General features: G+C 56.5%; 1 long non-coding RNA gene across 2 annotated transcripts; it reads left to right on the top strand.

The window, feature by feature from the left end:
* Positions 1-489: 489 nt before the first annotated feature.
* On the top strand, positions 490-3026 carry LOC109502966. Of its 2 annotated transcripts, XR_006583806.1 has the most exons (4): positions 490-694; positions 913-1129; positions 2300-2442; positions 2760-3026. It is a non-coding gene; the product is annotated as an uncharacterized LOC109502966 (long non-coding RNA). The 2 variants fall into 2 exon arrangements; XR_006583807.1 differs by lacking the exon at positions 913-1129 and having other exon boundaries at positions 491-716.
* The last annotated feature ends 5930 nt before the right edge of the window (positions 3027-8956 follow it).

The following is an 8956-nucleotide window of genomic DNA, read 5'->3' as shown; positions in this document are numbered from 1 at the left end:
TTGGCTGGGTTGTGACTGTCTCTCTTTGGCTGGGCTGGTCTGTTGCTCATTGACTGGTCTTTGACTATCTCTCATTGGCTGAGCTGTGACTGTCTCTCATTGGCTGAGCTGCAAGTGTCTCTCATTGAATGGGCAGTGACTGTCTCTCATTGGCTGGGCTGGGCTATCTCTCATTGGCTGGGCCGGGACAGTCGCTCATTGGCTGGGCTGGGCTGTCTCTCACTGGCTGGGCTCTGACTGTCTCCCATTGGCTGAGCTGTGACTGTTGCTCATTGGCTGGGCTTTGACTGTCTCCCATTGGCTGGGTTGTGACTGTCTCTCATTGGCTGGGCTGGGCTGTCTCTCATTGGCTGGGCTGCAAGTGTCTCTCATGAATGGGCAGTGACTGTCTCTCATTGGCTGGACTGTAACAGTCTCTCACTGGCTGAGCTGTGACTGTTGCTCATTGGCTGGGCTTTGACTGTCTCCCATTGGCTGGGCTGCGACCGTGCTCATCGGCTGGGCCCTTGCGGAGGAGAGCGGTAGAGGAGCATCCACCCACAAGATGAGTCTCTTCCTGTTGGGTCTGCAACGGACACTGAGTGGCAGGGTGTGAGAGCTCCCGGTCCCAGCCTCCAGGTGCCCTTCGGAATGAGCCTCCCCTTGTTCATTTTCACAGATGAGAGAATCGAAGCTACGACAAGTAGATGAAGGGGTGGGTGGAAAATGTGACCTAGGTAAGGCTGGGCGCGAGTGGAGTCTGTAAGACGGAAGGCGAGAGGAACCGCAGCGCTCCACAAAGCTCGTCCCCGTGGGAGGGACTCGCCAACGGTTGTGCCGCTGCCGTGTGTGTGTGTGTGCTGGGACGGAATGGCCGGGTAGAGACTGGCGGGCAGTGGGAGCCGGGTCCTCACTGTAGAGTTGACACTTCAGGTCAGCAAGGGAAGGAGGCTCCGGGGCCCCACGAGCTACTGGATTGCGCTCAGAGACATCTCGAACTCGCGTTTAACCTTCCGCGGACACAGATGGCTCCACAGAGAAACGTGTATGGACGCGTGTGCAGTTGGGTCACCATATGCACTTATGTCTCCTTGCCATGGCCACTAAGAGGGCCGGAGGGACTCGGGCAACAAGAACACCAAGCACCCAGGTCGTGATTTTCAATCTCACTCTGCAATGAAAGGGACCAGCTCCTTAGAGACCCTAGGACTGGGTGGGGGGTGTACAGGGTGAGTCTTGAGCAGGAAGTAAGGAAGTGAAAGAGAGAGCGAGAGATGGGGGAGGGAGGGGAGGATGAGGAAGAGGAGGAGGGGGAGGGAGGAAGGAAGGAGGGAGGGAAGGAGGGAAGGAAAGAAAGGAGGAGGGAAGGGAGGGAAGGAGGGAAGGAAGGAGAGAAGGAAAGAAGGGAGGAGGGAAGGGAGGGAAGGAGGGAGGAGGGAAGGGGGGAGGGAAGGAAGGAACGAATGAAGGAAGGAAGGAAGAAGGAAGGGAGGGAGGAAGGAAGGAGGAAGGAAGGAGGGAGGGAAGGAGGGAAGGAAAGAAAGGAGGAGGGAAGGAAGGAGAGAAGGAAAGAAGGGAGGAGGGAAGGAAGGAAGGGGGGAGGGAGGGAAGGAAGGAAGGGGGGAGGGAGGGAAGGAAGGAAGGGGGGAGGGAGGGAAGGAAGGAAGGGGGGAGGGAGGGAAGGAAGGAAGGGGGGAGGGAGGGAAGGAAGGAAGGGGGGAGGGAAGGGGGGAAGGGGGGAGGGAAGGGGGGAGGGAGGGAAGGGGGGAGGGAGGGAAGGGGGGAGGGAGGGAAGGGAGGGAGGAAGGGGGGAGGGAGGGAAGGGAGGGAGGGAGGAAGGGGGGAGGGAGGGAAGGGAGGGAGGAAGGAGGGAGGGAGGGAGGGAGGAAGGAAGGCCAAAGTGTCCCCAGTAGCCAAAGCAGAAACAATGTGAGCAAAAAATTAAAGTTGAATTGGGTTATAACCCAAAGTATAAAATAAATATCCATGAATCCATAATGATATAAATGACTGTTAAAACTTATAATTGAGTAAGAAGAGACAAATGCATGTCGCAGTGACTTGAGTTAATGATACTTAGGGTATATGTGAAAGTTGCTAAGAGTAAATCTTGGAAGTTCTGTAAGTTCTGTAACTACGTACAGTGACAGATATTAAGGAGACTCATGGTGGCCATTCAGCAATGTAGCCACATCAAGCATTGTGTCAGACACCAAAGCTCATATAATGCTGTATGTCAGTCATACCTCGGTACCAAATAAATCAATGTGTAAGAAGAGGCAAATCCCCAGTGAGTGCAGAATTCAAATACCGTTTGCAGATACCCCACTCTGAAGGAGGGAGCAGAACTCCTTGCTCCTGAAGTGCGCGCTGTGCGTGGAGATTCCTTCCAGGCAGGACAGTCAGAAAAGGGGGAAAAGGAGAAACTTCGCAGGGGAGAAACTGACAAAAGGCTACTGGCTGGTGAGCAGGGTCGCCGTCACTGGTCAGGAATCGTGTTAGTAGCAGGGCGCCTGGGTGGCTCAGTGGGTCAAGTGTCCGACTTCGGCTCAGGTCACGATCTCACGGTTTGTGAGTCCGAGCCCTACGTGGGGCTCTGTGCTGACCCTCAGATTCTGTGTCTCCCTGTCTCTGCCCCACCCCCCTCACACTCTATCTCTGTCTCCCTCTCTATCTCTCAAAGATAAATAAACATTTACAAAAGTTTCTTTAAATCATGTTGGTAGCATGCACTCTTGATGAAAATGGCACTTTTTTTCATAATCCCAATCTATTCATAGGGAAAAGCATCAGACAAATTCCCCTGGAGAAGCAGACTGCAATACACCTGACCGGTACTCCTCAAAATCCCAGACAAGGAAAGTCGGAAATCGTCACGGCCAAGACTACTGAACCTAGAGACATGATAACTGCACACAGTGAGGTACCCTGGAAGAGGTCCTGGAACAGAAAAAGGAGATCCGGGCAAAGAAGAAAACCCAAAGAGAGCGTATAAACTTTAGTTGACAACAATGTATCAAAAATTAAAAAATAAAGACATAAAAAAAACCATTGTGTCAATATTGGCTCATGAATTGTAACAAATTGTTACGAATTGTTACGAACTGTACGAATTGTTACGAATTGTCACCAATTGCAGTAGTGTAAGAGTTAAGCAGGGAAAACTGCCTGGAGGTGTATGGAATTCTGTACTAGGAGTTCAATTTTTCTCTAAGTCTTCTTTTTTTTAATTTTTTTTTAATTTTTTTTTTCAACGTTTATTTATTTTTGGGGACAGAGAGAGACAGAGCACGAACGGGGGAGGGGCAGAGAGAGAGGGAGACACAGAATCGGAAACAGGCTCCAGGCTCCGAGCCATCAGCCCAGAGCCCGACGCGGGGCTCGAACTCCCGGACCGCGAGATCGTGACCTGGCTGAAGTCGGACGCTTAACCGACTGCGCCACCCAGGCGCCCCAACAATTTTGCTCTAAGTCTTAACTGTTCTAAAACTCACGTCTATTAGGGCTGTTGTTTTTTGTTTTTTGTTTTTTTAAGTGTAAGCAAGAAGCGGGAGAAAGACAAACTTTATCGGGAGGTTATGGACTTTCTGAGAGGGCAGTGGGCTGCTCCCCGGCTTGGGATGGGCATTTCCACCGATCTCATCCAGTCCCCCATAACTTCGGGTTAATGCCACAAACCCCCACCCCCAGGCGCTGCTCTAATGCCCCCGCTACGAAGAGAAGCCCAGTTCCCTGTCTTTCCCCAAAGGCGCGGTGGGCTCGGCCTGGGGTTTCCCGCCTGTATCCCCCGGAAGAAGTGATGGCATCTTTCTGCGACTGTCTCCAAGTCAGGGCTGGGCCGTCATTGCCTCACGGCAGACCCCGCGGCCGCATCCCTTTCGCCCCTACCCTGCAGACGCAGCGGCTGCCGGTTGGTTGCGAGGTCTTCCTGCCGGGCTTCCGAAGGTCACAGCTGGCGCTCCCCGCTTCCCGTGGTACCTGCGGGGGCCCCTGCGAGTCTGCTGTGTCCTTGCCGGTTCATCAAAGATCCGCTTCTCAGCTGTTTTTTGTTTTTTGTTTTTTGGTTTTTTTTTTGGCAAACGTGCAGACCTGGAAAGCATAACATACTTATTCTTGTCACTGTTCGTAGAAAGATAGAGGCATAAGTTATGCTCAGTAAGCGCAGAAATCCCAAGTTCATTCATTCAGCTCAACCAATGTGTACAAATGAATGAACGAGCTGTCACTGATGCCAGCCTCAAGATACGTAGTACCGCCAGCCTTGTGCGTGTGCGTGTCCATGTGTGAGCGTGCGTGCATGTGCGTGCACATCTGCACGAGTGAGCATGTGTGCGCACGCGCGATCATGTGTGCACATGCGCCTGTGTGTGCGTGCGTTGGTGTGCGTGTGCGCGTATGTGTGCTGCGTGTGTGTGCCCGTGCGTGCGTGCATGTGCGTGCCTGCCGGCTGGAGGTGGAACGCACGTTTCCCATCCCTGCCGTTCGGAGCTGCGCGCCCGTCTCTGCGGTGTTTCCCGCCGCGCCCCCCTCTCCAGCCCCTCTGCGCTCGGCCCCCCGCAGTCCCTTCTAAGTGCTTCCTGCCGCCACTGACTCACTTTTTCCTGCTTTTTTCTCAGAGACACGTGGCCAACTTCTTGAACGTTCGTTCCTCCAATAGGAGCCCGGTCACAAGTGCCACGTGGCTCATCTTAAGAAACAGCTGTGTCTTGGAGGGAGCGCGGAGGCTTCACCGAGTTCCAGGTGAACTTACCAATGGGCTGGGAGGGGCGCGCTGAGCCGGCTCCCGGGGACCCTCCTGCATTTGGCCAAGGCTGTGAGCGCAGCCGGAGCCACCTGACCCCGGGTCTCGGGTCTCGTCTTCCGGGTCTCGGGTCTCGTCTTCCGGGGAGCCGTTCCCACCCTTGTGGCAACACAGGCCGCTGAGCTCCACCCCAGGCTTTCTGATCCGGTGAGTCTGGGGTGGGGCCCTGGATTCTGCATCTTTAACAGGTCCCAGGTGCTACTGGTGCTGCCTCTGGGGGGCCACCCTCAGAGCCTCTGGGTCCGGGGAGGCCTGGCTCCTACCTGCTTGGGATTGTGCGCCAAGAGCTGCAACGCAGGGAAAACCAGGCTGTGCTCAGCCCACGCCCCACTCCCCGAACCCCCCACCCCACCCCGTCCCCGCCCTCAAGACCCTCCACCAGGCCTCCTGTCTGAGATCTTTACTGAGAGAGGAAGGAACCCTTCCCAGGACTCAGGGCTCCCAGATCCTTCCACCAGTTTGGGCGCCCTTTGACCCATGGCTCTGGCAGCCCTCGTGGACAGTGAGACGCTCAGGGTATCGTGGTTAAGCCACAGGCTTCGGGGCCAGAAAGGCGTGGGCAGGCCACTAAGTAGCTCTCAAAAGGAGGTTGAAATTAGGATGTTTCTCGCGGGGCTGAGGGGCTCGTGCGGGTTTATGCGGCTCAGTGGAGACAAGGTGTGGAGCGTGGTGTCTGGTCCACGGCGGCCCCCGCACTTTAAGTGGCCTTCCCTCGGATGGCGATGCTGTGGGTGGGGAGGGTGGGAGTCCTGGGTCGAGCTAAGCTGGGAGCAGACCCTTCCGGGAGCCCCTGACTAATGGGTGGGGCCTGGGGGCCTTGTGGGCACCACGCTAAGTTCACCCCATAACTAAGCCTCACAGTGAACGAGGGAGGGTCCCTCCGCCCCCTGCCCCCCCCCCCCGTTCCTCACACCCTCCTGACCCTGAATTTCAACAGTCCCGCTACCTGTGCCTCTTTAGTCAACCAGGATTTCTCCTCCTCAGCACCACTGGCGTTTGGGGCCAGCGGATTCTCGGTGTGGGGGCCTGTGCCAGCACCGTGGGGTGTTTGGCAACACTGTTGCCCGTCCCGGCTGGATGCCAGCAGCGCCCTTCCCCTCGAGCCGGAATGGCCTCCCGGAGGCAGAACAGCCTGACGGAACCACCGGCGTGGACGGTGGGCTCCGTGTGGCGGCTCCCAGGTCGGGCACACAGTAGGTGCTCATGAAAGGGAAACGGAGCGCATCCTGGCGGCCTGATCGGGCCCCGTGCTCAGCACCTCACGCAGGTCGTGCCGTTTGACCTTCCCCACGTGGATGAGGAAGACTCGCATGAGGGACGGGGAAAGCCAGGCACAGCGGGGAGGCCACTTGCCCAGGGTCCCCTGGCTGCTTAGCAACAGAGTCTGGACTTGAACTGCACGCTCTGTCCTGTCTGATGGGCCGTGCGGAGGCCAGGTGACATCTCCTGTCCCCCGGGCTTCCTCAGTACCTGGGAGACAGCGCCCGCATCCGGCTGGCCCCGTGGCCTCGCCGGGTCTCCCCCTGTTTTCCGTCCCGCCTCTCCTCTGCTGAGCGCCGGTCCTCAGGCCATCGTCCTCCAAGGAAACCCTGCTGTTGAAGGCATGACTTCGGTGCTAAGTCATGCTTCCCATGAAGGTCAGACGGCCCTTGCTTTGCACCAGGAGCCCCGAGCGGCCAACCCTCCCGAGGCAGGACATGTAGACTGGCTTGAACAGCACGAAAGCCCCGGAGAAATGGGTTTGATGACCACACGGCACTAGGACGCGGAAGGAAGTTCTTCCAGGTGGAAAGCCAAAATGAAACAGGGCCCAGGTTCTGGAACAAAGGACACATGAGTCACGGTAAGTGAAGCAGTGAGTTTGCTGTCCCCCCTTCTCGTCGACACACTCGTGATGGTAAGATGAGTCGTGTTTGGGGCCCCCGGGCCCTCAGTCAGTTAAGCGTCCGGCTCTTGGTTTTGGCTCAGGTCGTGATCTCACAGGTTCATGAAGTCAAGCCTTGGATCGGGCCCTATGCTGTCAGCATGGAGCCTGCTTGGGATTCTCTCTCTCTCCCTCTCTCTCTGCTCCTCCCCTGCCCTCTCTCTCTCTCTCTCTCTCTCTCTCAAAAATAAAGAAATAAACTTAAAAACAAAAGGTAAACCATGTTTGGAGAGCAATCAGAACGATTGGAATTTGACCCAAGCGTGTCTGACTAGCGACCCGGTCACCTCACTGAGGACTGACATCTGCATCATCCAGGAGCCTGCAGCTTGGGGTGACATGTTAATACCGCAGGGCGCCAGGGAGAGGTTTCGCTTGACAGGAATGCAGTGCTCCAAATGTTCTGCTTCCTAGAAATTATCCTGGGCTCGTGGGTCACAACTCAAACTCCTTGACCCACTTACGAGCAGGTCAAAACAGCCCCAGTTATAAGCAAGCATCTCCTTCCTAAATGAGAGGAATGGGGCAATGGTTGTTTTCTTTAATTTGAGAGAGGGAGCAAGTGTGTGAGCACGGGGGAGCGGGGGCAGAGGAAGGGGGAGAGAGGGAGAGAGAGAATCTTAAGCAAGATCCACGCTCAACGCTGAGCCTGACGTGGGGCTCGATCCGCAGACCATGAGATCATGACCTGAGCCCCCCAGGTGCCCCGGGACAGTGATCTCTAAGTGACCACCACCTCGGGTCCAGGGATGTCCCTGCCTGGTGGTGTTTTCTCTCCTGAAGTGACATGATCTCCCCCTTCTGAGAGTTCAGTAAACTCAAAAGTTCCCCTGGGTGCCCTCCAGGGAGGAATTTCACTCTGTATCTGTGCTCTGTGTTCTAGAAATATCCTGCACTTGTGAGCAATCTGACATAGACTTTCCAACTAGACCCTTGGCAGGAAAATTTGCCAAAGAAGGGACAGGAGCGATGAGCGGCTCTCCTGACCGAGTGTCCCCAGGCCCGCTGCTCCGGGTGGCGTGGCCTCTGTAGAAAGACGGCCCTTGCTCTCTGTACACCGTCAGGTGCCCCCATGCCATTCTGTGTCACTCGGGGGGACGTGGGCCACCCGACGGGGCGGCCCTCCCTCTGTGGCCTTGAGCCCCGTGAGAAAAGGGAGGGTGAGGACAGCGGGTTTGCACACAGAGGGAGACAGAAAGTGACAGTGGGGCAGGTGCAGAAATGACACAGAGCCGTGTCAGGTGGGCCCGGGGCCTGGGTTTCGGGGTCCCCCAGAGCCGGCCAGGAACTGTGGTTCTTGTCTGTCCCCAACTGTGACATCTTGGCAGGTCACCTGTAAACCGGACGTTGTCATGAGAATCAAACAGCATGCTGCTCTCCTTAGGATTAAATACCAGCTGTATACACGCCCACCAATGAGCCTAAGTATTATTATGTTCAAAACTGTGGTGAATTACTGGGGGGTCTCTCTCCCCGGCTAGAATTTATGCTGCACGAGAGCAAACCAGTCCTCCCCTCCCTGCCAAGCCCTTTGTGCCTACTGTCCTGCAGACACAGAGGCGCTGGACAGACGTTTGTTAAGTGAAGGAAAGCCGGTCAGCGCCCCGCCTGGGGAGAGCCCCACCCCTCCTTGCTGCGTGCACGCCTCGCTCTGCCCTGTGTTTCCCCCCACCCACGTGGGATAATTTCCCAACAAACGTGGGGAGGATAGAGGGGCGCTGGTCGAAGGATCAGAAACCGGGGGTCGGTATCGATCCTGTCGCTAACCACCCATGTGGTTTGTGGGGTGTCCCTTCCCTGCTCGGGGCCTGCGTGTCCTTGTTTGCACAAAGATGGGGCTGCGTCAGGCCGGGGGCTGTGGGACTGGGCCAGGTAACCCCCCTGGACTGAGAAGCCCCCAGAATCCCACATCCTGCCTACGATGCGCAGGACCCAACCTGGGACTGTGAGGGACATGGGATGTCCCCTTGTGGGACGGTCATCATGTTGCCTCCCGCAGGACCTCTGTGATTGGGCGAGGGACACAGGACCTCAGGACACGGACACCACACTGCCTGATGCCACGCAGCACGGGCCAGTCCTGTGGCTCACGGTTTCCACGCTAACTTGCCTCCTCTCCTAAGGCCTCTCTCCACCTCCAGCCCCGGAAAATCCTCCCCATTTCTCAGGCACGCGTGCTTCCGGCCGCTCTGTCTCTCCCCACCGAGAACATCCCTGCCTCCACACACTACTTTCTGCTAAGCGGGACAGCT

This window comes from Felis catus, chromosome C1 (assembly GCF_018350175.1).
Source record: "Felis catus isolate Fca126 chromosome C1, F.catus_Fca126_mat1.0, whole genome shotgun sequence".
NCBI classification, from domain to species: Eukaryota; Metazoa; Chordata; class Mammalia; order Carnivora; family Felidae; genus Felis; species Felis catus.
Note: the sequence above shows the minus strand (reverse complement) of the source record. Positions and strands in the feature narration are given on the sequence as shown.